Here is a 21974-nt window from a genome sequence, read left to right on the forward strand (position 1 = left end):
TTGGCACCTGTCTTTGGTCCAGGGCGCGATCCTGGAGACCCGGGATGGAGTCCCATGTCAGGCTCCCTGCATGGAGCCTGCTTCTCTTTCTGTCTGTGTCTCTGTCTCTCTATGTCTATAATGAATAAATAAATAAAATCTTAAAAAAAAATCTCTGTGAGACTTTCCTCATGTGTAAAATGGTGATAATGATACTTAATTTGGAGGATAGTTGTCAAAATTCGTGGCTACATGTATAAAGTTGTCTCTGCCAAGTACCAAGCACACAGTAGGTGTTCAATAAATAGTAGCTGTCATTCCTGCTGTTAAACATAACAATAGTAACACAGATACCAAGTACGAATTCCCAACCTTTTCTCTCCTTTACTTCCTGCCCTTTCAGTGGTGAAGTGGAAGCTACTAGTTAGATTCCTAGAATAGGGAGAAAGAAAACCATGCCCTCTGACTCATATCACAGGAGTGACCAACGTGTCTGTTTGCCAGGACTCTCCTAGTTTTAGCACCAGAGGTCCCAAGTCCCAGGGACTCCCTCAGCCCCAGACAAACTGTGATGATTGACTACTCAGCACGAACCTTGGTCCAACTCCAAGCCATCTTCAATACCTAGGCTTAGAGTATTAAGATTTGTATTGGAAATCTGGAAGGACCCAGGAATACCACCAGCTCTAAGAGCCAATATAAGTCCTTTTAGAACAGGTAGGGTCTAGATAAATAAATGAAAATAAAAAATTAGCCCTGGCCTTCAAAGCCATTATGATAGGTGTAAGATACAAAAAATTAATTCTGAAGACCATGTTATCATATGATTCTATTTATACAAAATGTCTGGAATGGGCAAATCTGTGGAGAAAGAAAGTAGCTTATTGGTTGTGGGCAGGGGTGGAGGAGTGACTGCTAATGGGTATAGAGTTTCTTTTTGGGATCATGAAAATGTTGATTGTGGTAATGGTTGCACAACTCTGTAAATACACTAAAACCCATTGAACTATATACTTTAAATATATAATTATATGTTTAAATTGTGAATTGTATGGTATGTGCACTAGGTCTCAATAAAGCTGTCAAATTTTAAAAAAACAAAAATTTAAAACAATTTTTTAATTTAAAAAATGGTTCTTCCCACATTAAAATCTCAAAGTCCAAATTATTCGTAACCCTCATTTTAAGAATTATATTTTCAATGATATAAAAATGTTAACCTAGGCCAGGTAATAACAACCTAGTGTTGCAGACAAGAACCATAGCAGAATGAATGTAAACAGCCTTTTGCTCAGTTCTATAGGAGGCCAGTGGAATCTCAGGCAGCAGGGAAATGGGAGAGGAGAGGCTGGGGAGCCAGCATTTACAAAGGGAGAAAAGACTCACCCCTGATCCTGCAATATAAAGCAGGTGGAAATACAAGCTAAACTGAGGTTTATCCAAAATGCCACAGAAAGGAAGGAGAGCTCTGGAAAGTCTGCAAAGGGTAAGTGGGGAGGACGTTCCAGCACAGGGAAATATGGGCACAAACTCTGAGATGTGAAAGTATGTGGCATGTTACAGGTACGCAGGTAGTATGTGAGGTGTGTGGAAGGATGGAGAGGACTTGGGACAGGCCATGGAGCACTGGACACAGCCCTTGCTTGGGAGTTTGATTTGATTCTGTGGACACTGGGCAGGGGGTGGGGGGTGGGGCAGGGGAGGAATTTTAGGAAGTGAGTTACAGATCTGCAAAGAGTCTCAGAAGCCATTTTACTGTGTGAGAGGCTGTGGGTCTTGCATGAGGTCACTGAGGTGGTTAGTGGTCAGACTAACTGCAGTACAAAGCCAGGAGCTCTGATGCTCAGCCTTATTTCATTACAGCCAAGTTCCCTTTGTACGTAATCTGCCCACCTTTTCTTCTCTCCACTTGTCTTCTCTGATTCTTCCCCCACCCTTTCCTTGTCTCCTTCCTGGGCCTTGGGCATGCCTGGGGTGTTCCTGCAGCCCACACAGGGTTTCTGAGCTCTGTAGCAGATCCAGGCAGACCCAATACTTGCTTTTCAACCCCCTGGTGGTCTGGGCAGCTGCAGCCCCAGTAGGGAGCTGAAATGAGCAGGAAGGAAGGGATGCCCAGCAGGAAGGCAAGGAAGAAAGAAGGCAGAGCAAGGACCGACAAATGGAAAAGGTAGCTACAGCCACAGGTTTTGTGGGGCCCAGAGGGGTAGGAGTCTCTTGGGGATGGGTGCCTGTGCATGGGGTGGGGAGGGACATTCTGCTGGTCTGGCTTGAGCTACCTCAAGGACACGCCCTGTTAATTCACAGCATTTTCCCAGAGAACCTACTAGAACTAGGTTAGGTGAGAGGCCCTGAGGGGGAGTATCCTGTCCAAAGTGTATCTATCTGGGAGGAGGGGCCTGCCTGACCTAAGCTGCAGGAGGCTGAAGTCTGTGGGTCCAACCGCAAACTCCTGCACTGTTTCCCAAGTAGGAGCTCTGGCAACATTTATTTTTTTAATTTTTAAAAAGATTTTATTTATTCATGAGAGACAGAAAGAGAGAGAGAGAGAGAGGCAGAGGGAGAAGCAGGCTCCATGCAGGGAGCCCAATGTGGGACTCAGTCCTGGGTCTCCAGGATCACACCCCGGGCTGAAGGCGGTGCTAAACCGCTGAGCCACCCGGGCTGCCCTCTGGCAACATTTATTGAGCACCTCTGAACAGGCACTGTACAAGGTCCAGGGGCACAAAGGTAAAAAGTCACCATCACTGCCATAAACGGGCCACAAGCCCTGTAAACACACAAACGGAGGACTTCCCTCCCGGGGCTGCAGTGAGATCACCAACAAACGATGTAGCAATACAGTGCACAAACTGTTCGCATAGTGTATGCTGGAAAACAGCCCAAAGAGGTAAGGCTCAGGATGGGAAATCAAGTTAGGAGTATGGCGTGGTCCTAGCCCCGACTCTGCCAGTCCTTGCTCTTAACTAGTTTTCGCAACCTTCAGATCCTTGGTGTGCTGAGATCGCAACACAGATCTCGGTGTGCTGAGAAATCACTTCGGAATGCTTCTTAAAATAGATCCCTGAGTCCCATCCCGGGTTTCCTGAATCAGAAGGGCTGGAGGCGGGATCCCGAGTCTGCATTTTTACACGCACCCACTCCCTCGGGGCAATTTCGAGCTTGGTAATCAACGCTACACCTTTTGGGAAGGACCCCTGAAGAGGGGGATGATGACCCGCGTCGGCCCTAGGTCGACTCAAGAGCTAATGAGGCAACGTGCATGAAAGCGCCCCGCGAAACGGAGAGCAAACCAATTATCTGCAAATAATAGTAATCCTATAACCTAAATAACATCCAAAGGAAGAGAAAATACACAAAATACTACTAGTGAAAGAGCTGGAGAGCGCACTGCAAACGCGGCGCAGGCCGAGGCGGTGCCGCCCACCGCCCGCGAGCGGGTCAAGCGCGGTAGGCGTGACTGTCCCTTTAAGGAGTCCCCCCGCCCCCCCCGCCGGCCGCGCTCCGGGCTCGCCTCCCGCGGGGCGTGCGGCCGGGTCTGCGGCGCGTGCGTGCTGGCAGCCGTCGGCCGGCGGGGCCTCCCAGGGGGCGGTCCCCGCGGCGCGACGCCGGCGCTTGTTGCGTGCGCGCCTGGCCCCGCCCCCCGCCGCCCCTTCCCCTCCCCCTCCGCGGTCCTCCCCCGCCCGCGCGGTACAGCTGGGCCAGTGACGCGGGAGCCGCCGCCGCCGCCGCCGCGTTCCATTCTCCTGAGCCGCCTCCTCCCGCAGCTCCGGCCCGCGCCAGCCAGACAAGGGCACGCAGGGCCTCGCCGAGAGCCGAGAGGGCTGCGGGCGCGCGCAGGCGGCGGAGCGGACCCCGGCGCGCGGACGCTTGGAGCCCCCTCGCGGAGGTCGCCGCGCCGTCCCCGGGTGAGTTGTCAGCGCACCGGGCCGGCATTGTGTCACCCGAGCGCCCGCCCGGCCGCCTGTCAGGGGCGCGGGGCCGGCCGGCCGCCCGGAGGCTCCCCGCTGTCACCGCGCCGGTGGCGCGCGGGGCCGGGAGGGCGGCCGGCGCGGCTGTGCGGAGGCCGCGGGAGGAGCGGCGGCGGCCGGGCTGCGGCCGGGAGCTGGGGGCGGCGGGCCGCGGGGGGGGGGGGGGGGCGGGGGGCCGCCCGGCCTCGCCCGCGGTGTGCAGGGTCGCGCTCCCGGCCGCGGCTCGCCGGAGAGAAGCTGGACGGAGGCCCCCTCTCTGCCTCTTATTTCCCCCCGGCCGACCCCGGCGGCGGGCCCTGCGGGGCGGCGGTGGATTTTCCGAGGAAATCTGGGAGTCCGTGTGTGGGAGCGTCGGAGCTTGCTGGAGCCCTCCCCGCGCGCCTCGTCTGCTCTTTAACCCTAAAAAAAAAAAAAAAAACTTTATTATCCGGGCTGAGACTCCCCGAAACCACTTCCTGTTTAGCTCTTTTTTTTTTTTTTTTCCTACTCCTGGTTTTTAGGGACTCCAAATAATAGTGTAGGTGTGACCCTCCCGCATAGTGTGGCTGCGGGCTGCTGAAGTGGAAAGTTACCTGTAACGAGATTAGCATGGGGTGGGGGTGGGGGTGGGGGACGGGGTGCCCAAGACGGAAAAGGCGTCAAAATCAAGGCTTTGGCTGTTAGGTGGAGGTCCATGCCTTGGCCAAGAGGCCTAATCCTGCAGCTCCCGCTGCTGTATGTGGTCTCGGGGGGCAGGCGACCCGCTGGGCTTTGTTGCCCTTGCTAACAGGGTTTGTGTGTGCTCTGTACCGAGGTGCAGTGAAACTACCTGCTTCACTTAGCTGCGGGCGTTTGCGCCCTTCCTAGATCTGCAGAGATAGGAAGGGGTGTCTTTGCATCCTTTGCGGGGGGGGGGGGGCTAACACATTTTCTTGATCTTTTCGTTCCTCTGGTTTAAAATGTATGTATGAAGGATGCACACACCTTTTCTGTTTTGGGAATTTCACACCCAAATTGTCACCATCTAGTGGAGGCTAGTATAGACATGTTCTTGGCATTGAGTTCTCAATATTCTGGGCTTTGCATTTTTTTTTTTTTAAGATTTTGTTTATTTATTCATAGAGACACACACACAGAGAGGCAGAGACACAGGCAGAGGGAGAAGCAGGCTCCATACTGGGAGCCCGACTCGGGACTCGATTCCAGGTCTCCAGGATCACACCCCAGGCTGCAGGCGGCGCTAAACCGCTGCGCCACCGGGGCTGCCCGGCTTTGCTTTTTTTTTTTTTTTAGCTAGATGCATATTCAACCAGAAATGAAAATTTTCACAGTTCGGTTGGGTGCAGGGGCAGGAGTAGGTCTGCCTCCCCCTCAGTAAAGGAGGTGTTTACTAAAGCAACAGTAATAGCAAATGATAGGAACAGTTCTGGAGGACTGTGTACCATGTTTTGTGCCAAGAACTTTACTTTCTTGGTCTCATTTAATAACAGACTTTTGTGGTAGATATTGTTATCCTCCCCCCCCTTTTTTTTCAGTTGAAACCAAAATCAAACAAATAACTTGCCCAAGGTCACAAAAATAGCTCATGGTAGAGCCCACATTTTAACTGCTAGATTATACTGTTAGCTTCTAATTTGCTTACCATTTAGTGAAATTGAAACTGGTGTCTTTCTAGAAGCTTTTCAAAGCATTACTTCCTCAAGCTCTTTCTCAGATCTGGAGCATCCATAACTCTCCAAGGTACACATTTATGGTATGTGCACAATATTCATATGTTTATTCATTTTTTCATTCAGTATTCTCAAGTATTTATGTGATACAGAATGTATGCCAGGCTTAGATGGCATACACAGTAAGGTTTTGAGGTATTGAGGATACTGTAACACATAGCATAACCATGTCCTCATAGAGTTCACAGCCTTTAAGTCGGTGTATTTTGATTTATGTTAATTTTAAGTGGTAACCATGTGCTGCTTAGGGACCTTCTTTCCGTCTAGTGAGTTAAATTGGAGGACACTACTGATTATGAGGCCTGATAGGACTTTCTGTCCACAGAATGACTTGGATACTGTAGTAGAAATGGCATATTAAACAAATCCTCGCCTATAGCTAGATGGGGACAGAGCTGGGTGCTCAGAGTAGGGCTGTAAACTGCCCCCTCCCCTGTCAAGTATTTAAACCCTGAGACCAAACCCAGTGTCAAATGGCACAGTTCAGCTTATTTGCTGCGGCCTGCTTTCTCAAAGCCCACAATTTAGGCAACAGAAAAAAGGAGAAGAATTAGGTGTTACAGATAGGGGCTGGCAGAGAGGAGACCTCAGCACTTTGGTTTCCTGGCAGGTCTCCATCATGTGGTGACTGAACTTGCGCTCTTATATAATGGTGCATCTTCTGGCAGGGGATTTCCTCCTTCGCTGTTGCTGGGGCGGTAGTTTCTACAGCTGCCCTCCCACTCCATATACATATATGCACCCTCCAAAGGTAATAATTCACTTGCTCCTTAAAAAAGTAAAAGTAAAAATTTATTTCAAGTTTATTGCTACTAATACCGTATACTAAGCATTATTTCACTCCCTCTATGCCTCCATGCTTTTCTATAGCCCAGATAAAAACTTGCCTGATGTTTTACATCTTTCCTTGTGTACTTTTCCCATATCCTTAGCTGTTTTGACCACCAAGTAACTACAGTTGACTCTTAAAAGAACACAGGGTTAGAGGCACTGACCTCTATGCAGTCAAAAATCCATGTATAACTTTTGATTCCCCCCCAAATTTTGCTAATAGCCTACTGTTGACAGGAAGCCTCACTGATAACATAAATTGTTTATTAACACTTATTTTATATTTATGTGCATTATATACTGCATTCTTATAAAGTATGCTAGAGAGAAGAAAATGTTATTAAGAAAATCACTAGAAAGAGAAAATAAATTTATAATACTGTACTGTAAAAAATCTGCATGAAAGTGGACTCATGCAGTTTAAACCTGTGTGGTTCAAGGGTCAGCTGTACTGGTGTCTGGCTGTGGGCTCAGAGAATTACAATATCTTTTAAAAAATTAGTGAGTCATGTAAGCTTCCTCATTTCTGTACTAAAACAAGTGTGGAGAAGCAGAGCTGCCTGTGGACAGAGAAGAAGACCAGAGAGCTCATGTGCTGTTTGTCCTACTTCCACATGTACCAAGAGGCAGCAGGACTGGAGTGCCCACTTATAGGCCTGCACTGCCCACTTGAAGTCTTGAATGTCAGCAGATCCACTGGTACTGGTTGTATAATTGCCATCCTTGAAGCATTTTACTGAGCTCCTGAATTAACATGTGATCTTCTAGTTGAAGTTAAAAAGCAGGATTCATTGTCCCTCTTTTCTCTTCCTGGACAGTAAGGAAGTCTGCTTTGGGGACATTCCCTTAAGCGATAGGGGAAAGAACAAATAGAGAAAGAAGCCTGGTGCCCTTTTTTTTTTTTTTTTTTTAATATTTAGAAGCAGATATTGCTTAGATGCAGACTTGAGTGTTGAGTATTAGGACAGGTGGGTTAAGGGTAGACACTGGGACAAGTGTATATATGATAATAGAAACTCTTCCTCCTGGTTTCTCCTCAAGATGGCTTCAATCTAGGGGCCACCCACACATCCTACCATAGTGAGATTTCATTTAGTGGAATGATTTTAAAAAATTAACATTCTTAAGTTATGTTGCCACGTTTCGGGAGACTTGAAAACTAGAGCAGTGAGAAATGATGCCTGTAATGTGGGAGGGCTATTTCACATCAGTGGAAATGAAGGCTGCAGCTTGAGGTTTGGGGCTGGGGGTTTGTGTGTTTAAAGCTGCAACAGCTGTGAATCTGAGACCAATGAAGCAATTCCAGGACAGCGTTGGGGTGACTGTCCTTGAGCATCAAGATCTGTTCACTCCCACTCTGGCTGGGATTCAAGGCAACAGCCATTGTTCCCTTGGATGCTTGTAAGTTTGTGTCTTTGTGTAAAACCTTTATTTGACAAAGTGGAGGCACTGGGGAAAGAGATACCTCTTATAAGGCTTAGGTTTTAGCAGCAAAACCTGTCAGGCATCTGTAGATGTTTCCTTTGTGCTCGTGTGTCTGTGATGGTATCCTTTTTCTTTCTCTTTTAGTCCTTTGGCCTAGAAACCAGCAGGGTTCCTCTTGTTTGCACTCTCATCCTCTGATTCTTAACCTGAGTGTGGAAGTCTCCACTCTGCTGGTAGACCTCCAGTGGTGCTGAGCTGGGTCAGTTCAGCTGTGAAAGGCCACCTGTGCTTCTGTCAGGGTGTGGGGACACTTGAGTCTCTGTGAAGGTACTGGTATAGCAATAGCAGAAAACTCCCCAATTGTAGTGAGAACTGGACAGGTTTCACAGGCTCCTGTGTTGCCTGTGATATATTCTCCTTCCTGGGCCCTTATATCTCAGAAAGGAAAAATAGCACCCTTGAAACATCTGAAGGCTGCATGCCAAGAATTTATGTAGTATTCCAGAAACAGGATATTATTGAAACGTTTTCTCAAGCAGAAACAGATGTAGTTCCCTGTTACTGTGGCCAGTGTTAGTGGATTCTTATAATTACCTGATAGTGGTGTGCCCTCCCTCTATGTCTGCCCCCTCTCCCCACACACATGTGCAAGTGTTATACTTTTCTTTTCTTTTTTTTTTTGGTAGCACCCCATTGCTTTATTTAGGAAAAGTTAGCCTGGGTTCCCGATGACAGTAATAGGTTCTCAGGGGTTTGCAGACAGCGGAGGTGGTGACTGAGTAATTCTTTATTACTCAGAAGAGGATCTTTTGTGTTGAAAAATTCAATGACTCAGGATTCTTTTCTGCTGTAGTTGGAGATTGGACATAAAACCTTGGAGAAGAGGTATAAATAGGGGCACTTTCCCAGCCTCTCCTTTCTTACCATCCTTTCTTACAGAGGGGGAAAGTCTCATCTTTCCAAATCCAACCTCCTGCCAGCAGTGACTTGCCTTCACCCACAGAAGTTTAAGATCAGAGCATGGAGTTGGCCTCTGTGTAGACACTCTGCTAGATTTTTGGCTAGACTAGGCTTCAGTTTCTCACAAAGCCAGTAAAATGAAATTGGCTTCTGGGAATGGGATAGGACTGTTTATCCCATTCTTCCTTCTTTGGGATCTTCTCAGTTGATCTCAGTAAACTAAGTGGGTGGAAGTTTAAAAAAGGGAACTTGAAAAAGAGAACAAGGTGATTTTGCTTATTTTGCATTTTAAGTGGTAGCCTAGGCTGTCTGAGGGAAGACTGGGGGCCACTTTTTTTTTTTTTTTTAAATTAACACACTGGGGACAAGATTACAGAAAGCTTGGAAAATAGGGGGAAGAAAAAAATCACCATGATTCTACCATCCTACCACAAACATCATTTCCATCTATTCTCTGCTTTCTTTCAGTTGGAAATCCCTGCATTAAATTTTGTATTTTTTTTCATTTAGCATACCATATTTTTCTGTAATGACATATAGCTTATAATTATTTATTAATGGCTTTGTGATATTTCCATCAACTAGATCAGTGGTGGCTGACAGCCATCGCCATATTCTAATTTTAGAACATTTTCATCACCCCCAAAAGAAACTCCATTAGTAGTCAATCCCTGTTCCTCACAATCTCTGTAGCCCACAGGCACCACTAATCTACTCTCTATAGTTTACCTATGTGGACATTTCACATAAGCAGAATCACACAACATGTGGTCTTTAGAAGTTGCTGAATGATGAGCACCAAGGAGCACACTTGATGGGATGAGCATTGGGTGTTATTACTGTATGTTGGTAAATTGAATTTAAATTAAAAAATGTAAAAAAATAAAAATATAAGGTTGGTTTCTTTCACTTAGCATAATGTTGTTGAGGTTTATCCATAATGTAGCATGTATTAGTACTTTATCCCACTTTATTTCTAAATAATCTGTTGTATAGTTATATCACATTTTGTTTATCCATCAGCTAATGGACATTTGGATTATTTCTCTTTTTGATTTTTATAAGTAATGTTGCTGTGAATCCCCATGTATAAAGTTTTGTGTAGACGTATGTTTTTATTTCTTAGGGAGATATTTTCTTTTTTTTAGGGAGATATTTTCAAAGCTGCATCTATATTTCTCCCTTGGAGTTAACATTTTGGTTATGCAGTTTGAGGAAAAACAGTGTTATAGCAAAAACTTTTGATTCTGTGTCATTGAGGTTATTGCCCTGAATTAGGAAAAGATGCTACTCTTTGCTAATTAGGAAAAAGAAAAAAATGAAAGGAAGAATTATGTGTGTAAAAATACAATAGCATTGTTTCTAAATCTTTGGTGCTGAACTTTAAAAGGTGGTGGGAATTTACAGATTGCAATAGTGCCTACATTCAGTGCACATGTACTGCTGCTTTAAAAAATTTTTTTTTCAGCATGAAGCCTCAGTTCTAAATCGCGTCATTGTGTTTTATGGAGTGAACTTTACCATGAACCCCACAGAGCCTTCCTTATCACATGTAATTTATAGTTCTCAGAAGCTTTTCCTTTTCTTATGAAACATTCCATGCCAGCATTCCGTGCACCTGCTTAGAGGCATCTGCTAGGCTGGGATGGAGAGCCAACCATCAAGGTAGAGGGAAGGGAGAGGGACCCTGAGTGTGGTTTAAATGTAGGTCTGAGAAAGCCTGCTCTTCAGAACAGCTTTTATAGGGCTTTTACTCATGGACCTTAGTTGCACCTGGGGTTAAAAATATAGATCATGCCAGACACAAAGAGGACCAGATGGTACTGCTGGGAGTGTCATTTCCTCTACACGATCTGCCCCTGGCTGGTTTCACACCATACCAGCCATATTACTGAAATAATGCGGAGCCTCCTCTTGCCCTTGTCCTAAGTGGATCTACTAACTTTCGTGGTCAGTAGCTGCTCTTGCTTTTCTTTTCTTTTCTTTTTTTTTTTATTTTTTTGCTCTTGCTTTTCTTACTCCTTCTTCTTCTCCTCCTTTCTTACTCCTTCTACTCCTCCTTTGTTAGTGACTCCTAGGTCACTACCAGAAGCTCTTGAAAGTATGCCTGTACAGGCCACCTCATTTTTTTATTAGAGGATCAAGATGGTTCCACACCAGAGAAATGTGGGGCACAAGGCACATGCCTTTTGTCCAAGAAGCCAGATAAAAACTAAGAACTTGAGTTATCTTCTCCTGTATCTGTATTACCTTCAGCTGTACCTGGAGCCAAGCCCAGGGATTTCCTTCCAGAAAGTTCCTGCCTATGTGTGTGTGTAAATGTGTATGAATGCTGATATAACTTCCCTGACAAAGTTTTAGAGTTTCGGAGTGTGCTTTACTTGGTAATGCAAATTCTATTCCCAAGTGTTAGGGGTCTCAAAAGGCTGAATGGGAAGATAAAGTTTTTATCTGAAGATTCAGATTTTTTAGTATAATATACAGATATTACAAAAACTTCATGGACAGCAAACCAAGTATGTGACAAGAGGGACTCTAGGCTTATTACATGCTAGAGTTGGAAGGATAGGACTTTGGGGATGGTCTCCTCCAATCTCCTCACAAGGAGGAATGAGAAATGGATACTCAGAGCCAACTTCACTGAGTGGTGACAGGGCCAGGAGAGAAGCCAGGGCTCCGGATCCCTAGTCTAGTTGCTCTTTCTAACTGCTGTATGATCAACATCTCTCTCCTTTGGGCTTGTCTCAGGGAAAGGCATTGGAGTCCAGGGTAGTGTGTGGTTCGTGTTGTTAGGAACAAATTCGTGTCTTTTCTGTGATTGTGGTTTTGAACCTAATAGTGAAATTACAAAGAGGAATGAGTCTTTAAATTCAGTTCTTCTGAGGAAGAACAGTTGTTAAAATGGGTGCTATTGTGCTTAGGCTGGGCCTGCTTAACTATTTTATCTCTGTATTGTGCTTCCTTGTGGTTCATAAAACACCACATGCTCTAGGCCAATAGGATGTGTTCTCTGAGTCGTTTTCCCCTTTGGGTCCCCATTGCCCGGGTGGGACAGTGACAGGTGCTGGTGGCATCCTAGATGTAGTAGGACTTGCTAATGATTGGAAACATACTGTCTGGGGGGGGGGGTTGATGCTCCCCACCCCATTAGCAGTCTAAAACCTTTGACAACTGCAGTGTGAATACTCATCTCTGTGTCACTAATCAATCCAGAAGGAACCAGTCTTCTTGGGCTGAGGTCATATATGCTAGCTTTCTCTACCTTGGAAAGCCAGTGAGCAGTTTTGTGCTCAGTGGGTAGTGCTTTTGCAGTTGGCCCACTCGAGACATTTTTAGCGAATTAACAAGTAGTATAGTAGTATGTTAGCTAGTCCACACCTTTATCAATCCTTGATTCTCATCCAACAGCCAGGTGGAAACTGCTGTGGGAACGCCATCTACCTCCTTGTTTCAGTCCTGTGGGGATTTTGTTTGTTACATAGCGGGATGGCAAGAAAAACAGGCTCTGGGTTTCATAATAGTTCATTGGGCCATCTTTGTTTCCCCTTTACATGCACCTTCTAGTCATAATAATAGTTTGTAAGCTGATGATCTCGTTGGTCTCTGACCAACCAGGCTGGTGGGAGTCAGGTAGATGGTTAGTGCAGAGACCAAAAGGAAGTAAATCTGGTCATTTCTTTGGCAAGTATTTAGTGAATGCCTGTGGTTGGATTAGGTATATGGTTGTAAATAAAGAACAAAATGGACACACAGTTTTTGCCTTCATGGCCTTCACAGTCCAGGGGCATACCCATGGGTTATTTACTTGAGGGTAGTATTGGAGGAATCTGTTGTGCAAAGTAGACTTTCAATTTGATACTCTGAAGGAATTGCTCTTTTTCAGTGACATATGTGCTCCATCCAGCAATCAAGTTGGAAGAGAGGTAGGCTGGAAAAGTATTTTTGGAGAATCCTCTTGGCCTTCCAGGTGAGAAAGCAAATAATTGCTTTTCCCTGCAGAGTAAGCTCCATCTAGGAGTTTAGTTTCCTGTTTATAGGCTTTATTTAACCAATCAATTTTTAGTGTGGGAATGTTTTCAGACCCTGAAATACCTTTTTTTTTTTTTTTTTTTAATTAAGAAAAGCAGGTGTGGGTTCCACAGTGAGAAATTGGGAGGAGGGAAATAGAATCAGTAGTGTGAATTCTTTAGGGAATATGTTTTTTTCTTCCATCTCCTCCAAGTGTCAATTAAAAAACAATTTTTTTTTAAGATTTTATTTATTTATTCATGAGAGAGAGAGAGACAGAGACACAGGCAGAGGGAGAAGCAGACTCCATGCAGGGAGCCCGATGTGGGACTCGATCCCGGGCACCCAGGATCAGGCCCTGGGCTGAAGGCGGCACTAAACCGTTGAGCCACCAGGGTGGCTTGACACCCAAGTGTCAATTTCAGATGTAAATGTTGGCTTGTGCTGTCTCTTGATCTGTCTGTGGCTTTATAACCTGCTGGTACAACAAAGGATCTAATACAATATTGGCACACATAAGCCTCCCAATAAGTACCTAACCCCATATATTTTACCTCTATGGGTAGCTATCTCTGTGTTGGTCCAGGTTCTAGGCTGAGGTTGGGAGTCACCTGAGGTCAGTGACTGTCTTGTCCACTTCTTTGTACTCAGCTCCTGGGTTATTTGGTTGGTTGATAAGTGGTTGACCAGGGATAGAGGATTAAAATCAGTCAGTAGAATGAGAGGGCAAGGTGACTTTGAGCCCGTGAACTGTGATGACAAGGAATTAAAGAGTGGTATTGATATGTAGAAAATTCTATGAAAATTATATGAAATTCTGAAAAGAGACATTTGGAGGGAGGCCTAGTTTGAGTGAAAAACAAATATAAACAAGGTGATAAAAAGCGGTTAACATTCACCAACTTCTTTTTTTTTTTAATTTTTTATTTATGATAGTCACACACAGAGAGGGACGCAAAGACACAGGCAGAAGGAGAAGCAGGCTCCATGCACCGGAAGCCCGACGTAGGACTCAGTCCCGGGTCTCCAGGATTGCGCCCTGGGCCAAAGGCAGGCGCCAAACCGCTGCGCCACCCAGGGATCCCAACATTCACCAACTTCACTCTGGTAGCAGGAAAAGAAGACTGCTCAGAGTCTGCAGAGGTGGGAGGAGGTGAAGGAAAGAGAGGGTGCTGGAGGTTCTTCCAATGTTTTAGCAAGGCCAGTGAAAACCAAACTACAGGACCCCTTAAGAATTTGGTTCCAGGGCGCCCAGATGACTCAGTCAGTTAAGCATCTGCCTTTGGCTCAGGTCATGATCCCAGGTTGCTGGGATCCAGCCCCATGTTGGGCTCCCTGCTCAGTGGGAAGCCTGCTTCTTCCTTTCCTTCTGCCACTACCCCAGCTCATGCTTTCTTGCTCTGCTGTCTCTGTCTCTATCTCAAATAAATAAATAAAATCTTAAAAAAAAAAAAAATTTGGTTCCAAGACCAGAGTTACCCCTGCTAATTATCAGGCCCAGATTTTTGTTTCTAGAACTCTATCTTTTAAAAACCTCAGGAGGCATCATTGATCATGGCCTAAATCCAGCCTACAAGTGTGTATCTACGTTTGGCCTTATTTACTTAATATATTTTTAGCATCCACTGTGAATCTGGTTGCAGTCAAGGAAGTAGTTAGTAGGATGGCTTGTTTCTGTTTGTTCTCCAGAACTGCGCTCTTTTGGGAGTGGTTCTATTATTTCTCAAATTATAAAATGTAATTGTGTGGGTCATCTCCTTTGAAGGTCTGTGCATGCTTTTGGAAAATCACATCTCAAAGAAGGCCAGCTCTCTACAAATGCTCACTGCTTTTCTTGGATATATGTGAGCAACAGCAGAATGAACAGATTTCAGAGCCTTTGTCTTATAAAACTTTCTGTGACTAGCAACAAGGTAGGTATTTTTCAAGTACTGTATCTGAATTCATTTATTAATTGAACAAGTATTTATTGAATGCTCTTTCCCATTTAATCATCTCCCCATAGGGATTCTTTGTAGCACACAGACTAACAAATGTTCTATGGTATTTATTTTGGCTTGTCTTTTCCACTCAGATTTTAAGCCCCTTGAGGATGGAAGGTCTGGTTTAAGTCTCCGCTGTGTTTACTATGCAGGCTGGGCATCCATATTAATAGCAATACAGATTTCTTCATTTTACAAAGGGCTTTCAAGTAAGATGTCCTATAATACTGTGAGGAAGATGGAAGATATTTTTTTTTAAAGATTTATTTATTTATTTATTTATTCATGAGAGAGACAGACAGGCAGAGACATAAGGCAGAGGGAGAAGCAGGCTCCCTGCAGGAGCCCAATGCGGAACTTGATCCCAGGACCCCAGGATCACAACCTGAGCCAAAGGGACCTGAGCCAAAGGCAGACACTCAACTACTGAGCCACCCAGGGGTCCCACTGTGAGGAAGATTATAGTCCCATTTTACAAATGGGAAAGCCAAGGCCTTCGGAAACCAGTAGATGTTTAGCAGCTACTGTGCTTCTAATAAATAGTGACCCGGAGTCAGCTGGGGGCTCAGGCTGTATCAAACATTGGTACCTCATGCTGGGAAATAGGAAACCTCTTGGAATTGGCAGACTTGATAAATCTCGACTTTCTCATGAAAAACAATGCAGCAACCCTTTCCTGTTCTGCTACCCCATCTCAGCATAGGTACTCTGAAGGTCAGCATGTTTTTGTGTACGGTTGGGACAAAAATGTGGAAGTATTCAAATCTTGAAAGGTGGCTTTCATCTCCTAAATAAGGAAAAGCATTCCTATATTGTCCAAGGGGCTTTTATTTTATTTTATTTTATTTTATTTATTTTTTAAAGCTTTTTTAAAAATTTTTATTTATTTATGATAGTCACACAGAGAGAGAGGGAGAGGCAGAGACACAGGCAGAGGGAGAAGCAGGCTCCATGCACCGGGAGCCCGATGTGGGACTCGATCCCGGGTCTCCAGGATCGCGCCCTGGGCCAAAGGCAGGTGCTAAACCACTGCGCCACCCAGGGATCCCCCCAAGGGGCTTTTATTTTTATTTTTGGAGGAGGGGAGAGGCCATAGGGTCAAAACCCTGGTATCTAGAAAACCGTGCAGTTTGGGGTTATTAAAAGGTCCATTTGAGGGTAAGCCAGAGAAGTTGTTCCGAGTTCTTTGAGTCTTAAGGACTCTGATGGGGATTTTGAGCAACTCTGTAAATGCTGTTTCCAAAGGGGGACAGTCTTCACCTGAGAACTTGTGAAAGCTCCTATAGGAATATCCTTCCTTTTTCTGCCGATAAAGGGATGTTGGGTCTCCTGTAGGCAAGGCTTGACCTCCTCTTCCCCATTGTCCTGCCCTTGTTTTCAGAGGCAAAGAGGAGTCTGTGTGGGCAGGGAGGAGGTTGGAAGTGAAGGTCCCATTTCACCCATGACAGCTTAGATTTAGAGAAACATAAAGCAGTGCCGATGTTACTGGGGCAGGGTGTGCTTGGACAGCCCTGTCTGTTTTTTTCCATGTAGTTAGGAAAGTGGAGGAGTAAGACTGGCTGTGGGCCAAGCAGTTTCCCCCTTTCCTGTGGTGAATGAAAATGGGCGATTGTTTTAAGAAGTGGGAGGCAAGTGAAAGATAGCAGCCCTGGTACTCAGACTAACCACGCTTTCACTGTCAGCTAGCTCAGCCATTTTCCAGCTGTATGCTTGATCAAGTTTAACCTCTCTCGTCCTTATTTTTGTCATTTGTAGAATGGAGATGATATTGTTAACACTGCCTGTCTCCAGAAAGGTAGCTACCAAAATATTAATGATTATTTGCTATGGGGAATTTGGGGCTGATGAAGGGGAACAGGAAGATGGTAACTTCTTAAGCTTTCTTTTTCTGTCACTTGAATTTTTGATTGTTGGCCCATATAACTTAAAAGTACTCCCTCATGGGATTATTATGAAAATCAAATAAAATGGGATATTTATTTATTTATTTATTCATGAGAGACAGAGAGAGAGAGAGAGAGAGGGAGAGGCAGAGACACAGGCAGAGAGAGAAGCAGGCTCCATGCAGGGAGCCTGACACGGGACTCGATCCCGGGTCTCCAGGATCACCCCCTGGGATGAAGGCAGAGCTAAACCGCTGAGCCACCAGGGTTGCCCTAAAATGGGATATTTAAAACCAGGTACAGTACCTGGCAACTAAAAAAATACTCAAATGGCAGTCTGTTTGGGGAAGAAGTGATACTAATATTAATTCATGGTCAACCCTTGCTTTTGTAGCGTTAAATTTTCAGTCTGCCTTATGTGGCTTTGGGTAGTCTCTTTGTTAAGCCACCGGTTTCTTCAACTGAAAATGGGGGTTTATAGTAATGTTTACTATGTGTGGGGGCTTGGAGGAGACATATCAAGCAGTTAGCCTGGTATCTGGCATGTGGTTAGTGCTCAGTAAATTAACTGTTATCAGCTGTTATTCTCACAGCTATACTGGAAGCAAGGTGGAGTTACGCCCACTTCAGAGTTACAGAAAGTGAGGCACAGAGTCGTTTGGTGACTTGTCTTGAGGCCATGTTGAGTTAGCAGCGGAAATGGCCTTCTCTGTTAACTGCCCTCCTGCTGGAGTCCACACCAACAGTCCTCAGTCTGCTTACCTCTTCTTCCTTCACCCTGGAAGGCCTGCACAAGGATGGGCTTAGCCTCCCTAGGGGAAGACCTCTCTCTGTACCACTTTGGTACTGCCTGTGATTTCCCTCCTGCTCCAGAAAGAACTGTCTGCCTGTTTGTGGGACTGAATGCTTGAGTTGAAGTTAGACTTGATGGGAAATAGATTTTGAGCTTTGCTGCTGTGGGCTTATGTTCTGTATATTCACATTTGCCTGGGGAGGGAGGGTACTTGGGGGGGTACCCTGGGTGATTCCTGCCCAGAATTGTTTCCAGAAACAAGTTCCTCATCACCAAACTTAGGGGGTCAGAGCTAATGCCACCAGTTCCTCACGTTGGGTTTGTATTACACTTTTCACCCTGTGTCTTTGGTTTTCTCTTAATCAGACTTTACAACATTTGCCTTGTCCTCTTCTTCATAGGGTTCATGAAGTACTTACCATTTGGTGAATAATACAAGCAACTCAATGTCAAAAGTTTTACCCATCTAAATTTGCCCAGTGAGCATGGGTATTTATACAGACTCTTGCACTTCATAGTTTTTATGTTGTTTTCATTTGTTTCAAATACACCCTTTTCCAAATTTGCATTTAGTGGTGGCTGGCAAACCTTGTAGTCTATTTTGGAACATATACTTGCTGTAGTATTGCATTCACATTGTATAATTCCACATCAGGATCTGAAGGGCCCTGCTGTTGAGGCAGTCACTTTTCAGTACTTACTACCAGTCAAGTCTGTGCACCTCTAGACAAGTCTGCTCTCATTCCCAACTTGCTTTCTTTCATTATTTGTGGCTACATAAAGGTCTCCAGTGCTTCCTGTTGGCTTAGCAAAAGGAAGATCCTTGGAGGAGCTTAAAGACCGTGTGGAAGGGACCCTCTTAATTTTGGTTAATTATAGAATGAGACCCTACAGTGGAAAAGCTACCCTTGCACCCACTTTACGAAAGCCCCTCTAAAATACAGTTGTTGGGACACCTGGGTGGCTTAGTGGTTGAGTGTCTGCCTTCAGCTCAGGGCCTGATCCTGGGGTCCTGGGATCAAGTTCCACGTACGGCTCCTAGCAGGGAGGCTGCTTCTCCCTGTTTCTCTGCCTCTCTCTCTCTGTGTCTCTCATGAATAAATAAATAAAATCTTTAAAAAAACCAAGTTGTTCAGGCTGTTTATCATGTTTCTAGAGTATCTGGTTTTTGAAGACAGACCTGCTTAAGTTGATTCTGGTTATGTCTGGAAGTGAGTTGGAATGTATGCCCACTCCAAAGTTACAGGAAGCAAGGCACAGATTAATTTGGTGACTTGTCTTACAGCCATATGTTGAGTTAGCCAGGGCGATGCCTGGAAGATTTGGAGGAGATACTTATAAAAGAACCAAGCTCTGGGTTTATTTCAGGCCTAATCATTGAACTTGCAGGAGCAGCTTCCGCGCACTGGGGAGAGACGAATGGCACACTGCCTTGGAGCTGTCATCTAGGATGCCACCTTTTGGGAACCATATTGTAGACAGTCTTTGGCCTATGTGAAGTCGTGCCTGGGCCTTATCAGAAATGAACCAGATGGTGTTTCTAGTGAAACTGGCAGCTGTTCTTGCTGACAGAATTAATTAAACATTTTTACATGTAAATGTGGAATTATGGGAAGCTTTCTTTTGGGGTTTTAGTCGCATGTGAAAGTGCTGCCCTTACCTTACAGAGGCCTTTATTTCCCCCTTGCTTCTGGCCACAAGTGACTCTCAGCTCTGTGTCTTCCTGTTCCCTCTGGTTACTTTCATCACCAAATGGCCCATTTGTGGTGGGGAGGTTTTAAGGTAACCAGTCTTCTCTCTAGTGTAATTTGAAGGTTGCTGATGAGACCTTGTCCCAGAATGTACCTGCTACATGGATAACATTGGTGACTAAAATGTTCATCATTTGAGTTACTCCTTTCAGTTAAGACATTTGGATGTAGCACATATGATACCTAGAAACAGTGATAGAGTCATGGAGCCTAGGAAAGAAATAAGAAAGTGGAGAGTAGGACAAGGTAGGAAGTATTGAGTGCATGGTGTGTGCCAGGTACTATACTTTTGTGGCTTGTCTTCAGTTTCTAGATCAGAAAAGCTCTAAAAGGTTAAGTACTGTAAATTACTCTGTTGGAGGTAGAACCAAGGTTGGAGTGATTCCAAAGCCATGTTTTTCAGGGCAGATACAATATATGTGGGTTAGGAAGGTGGTGGGATGGAGGATGAGGTGGTGAGGGCGACAGAACAAACACCTGGAGAGAGGAGGTCAGAGCCAGGTGCGAGCTGCAGTGGAGGGATGCACGGGAGTGGATGGTCCTGGGTAAAGGTCTGAGAAGGAGAGGTTGGTGAGTAAAAATAAACCAAAGTGGGGGCAGCCCTGGTGGCTCAGCGGTTTAGCGCCGCCTTCAGTCCAGGCCATGCATGATCCTGGAGACCCGGGATGGAATCCCACGTTGGGCTCCCTGCATGGAGCCTGGTTCTTCCTCTGCCTGTGTCTCTGCCCCTCTCTCTCTCTCTGTGTCTCTCATGAATAAATAAATAAAATCTTAAAAAAGAAAAGAAAAGAAAAGAAAAGAAAACAACCAAAGTGGGGGAAATAGAAAAATTGAGGTATTACTTGGAAGGAGGGGGTATATACTGTTGGATGATGGCAGCTTTTCCCTCAGGGAAACTCTGTGGGGTTTGTTTGGGGTCTGGAGGACCAGATAGTCTCTGTATTTAGGCAGGTGGCAGTTGGCCTCACAGGAAGCCTTTTAATCCCTGGTATTTATAGACTGGCCAGGACTCTACTGAAAGGCAACTCCCATTTCAGTTAGGGAAGGCAGCATTATCTGCCTTTGAGATGCCGCATTTATGGATCCCCATTTGGCCCAGCAGGGGAGGGGCTGGGTTATGCCCCGTTATATTATCCTGGTTCCCTGCTGCCTCAGAGGTTGTGCAAGGACACTTCTGCCATTTACCTCTGAGTGACCTCTGACTGCTCTCTCTCCTGTAGATGCTTCTTTTCTTCTCAAAGATGAATTAGGGGACGCCTGGGTGGCTCAGCAGTTGAGCATCTGCCTTTGGCCCAGGGCGTGATCCTGGAGACCCAGGATCGAGTCCCACATCGGGCTCCCTGCATGGAGCCTGCTTCTCCCTCTGCCTGTGTCTCTGCCTGCCTCTCTCTGTCTCTCATGAACAAATAAATAAAATCTTAAAAAAAAAAAAAAGAAAATATATATTAAAAAAAAAACCAAAGATGAATTGGGATCAGGACTGGGAAAGGTAGCCCTCTTGTCTGTGTTCGGGGTAGCCAGGCATTCCCTAGAATAATGATTCTGATGTGTCCCCTAACTCCTTGCCACAAGGCTAGAGTTGCTCTGTTGATGGTATGGTCAAACCCTACATTCAGTCCAATTCAACATTGGTTTATTGATTCTTGCTAGTATGTATGGAGGTGGAATACAAAGATGGCTGAGACAGTTTTCCAACTCTAATTCCAAGGAGATATTGAGTAACTGAGCTCCCATGGTCAGACCAGTTCTTCATTATAGCAGGAAATGTCCATACACTTTCAGTCTTGTCTGACTTAAATCCTTATTGTGAGGACTAATTGTAGCAATAATGAATTGAGACTGCTTTGAAAATTATGAAGCTCTAGATTCATGTAAAACTTTTTTAATATTATGAGGTAGACTCATAATAAAAGATAACATGTCGTGGAGTGCTTTCTACCTGTCAGGCACTGTTCTAAGTGCTTTATTTGTATTAACTTGTGTAATCTTCACAGCAGCTTTGAAGTAGGTTGCTTACACCCATTTTATAGTTGTGAGAATTAATGCTAAATTGGATTTAAAAGAACCTTTCTAGAATGGCATGCTGGTACGAAGCAGAGCCAGCCTCTGTTAGGACTGTGGAAATCCAGGAAGAAAGAGCATTCCACCTTAAGGGGAGGGCAGCAGGCAGGACTTACCCTCAGAGACTAGAAAGGAGCTGGGAAGGGTCAGCCTGGTTCCCAGGAAAGCATTAGCATTTCTACATAACTTAATTAAATTACTGAAACCCGTTCTGAACCTGGAGGCATGTTTCTTGTATAGTTATGTAATTGAAATAGATAATTTAAGTCAAGGAAGAAGGATAAAATTGGTGAGCTCACCTATGTGGATGGGCACTTTCTGACATACTAAAACATAGAGAGGCAAACCCTAAAGGAAGTACATCTTTATTCAATTTACACATGAGTACAAAGACCCAGGCAAGGTGCTCTATGTTGGGACTTTAAAGAACAAATATTAAAAAAAAAAAAAAAAAAAAAAAGGAATTCTTCCCCTCTCAGCCTTTTCCTGTTGAAGTTACTATTAAGGATATCTGAATTTGATCACTAATATGCAGCATATCCATCTTTGGCCGTTATTTTCCAGAGCAATTAAGCTCATTTTTGAGGCACATTCTAGCCAGTTTATCTCAGCTGTGGACTATTG

The 21974-nt window shown here is 45.0% G+C and overlaps 1 protein-coding gene across 2 annotated transcripts in view; it reads left to right on the plus strand.

Moving 5' to 3' along the window:
* Positions 1-3693: 3693 nt before the first annotated feature.
* Positions 3694-21974, plus strand: part of SUSD6 (sushi domain containing 6) — a 97538-nt gene continuing 79257 nt past the window's right edge. Inside the window, exon 1 of one of the 2 annotated variants that reach the window (XM_077909768.1) lies at positions 3694-3884. The gene's annotated coding sequence lies outside the window, so the exon portion shown is untranslated. Of the gene's footprint in view, positions 3885-14645; positions 14794-21974 lie in introns of those variants that run through there. The other variant, XM_077909771.1, reaches the window with a different exon arrangement.

Source organism: Canis aureus, chromosome 9 (genome assembly GCF_053574225.1).
Source record: "Canis aureus isolate CA01 chromosome 9, VMU_Caureus_v.1.0, whole genome shotgun sequence".
Lineage (NCBI taxonomy): Eukaryota > Metazoa > Chordata > Mammalia > Carnivora > Canidae > Canis > Canis aureus.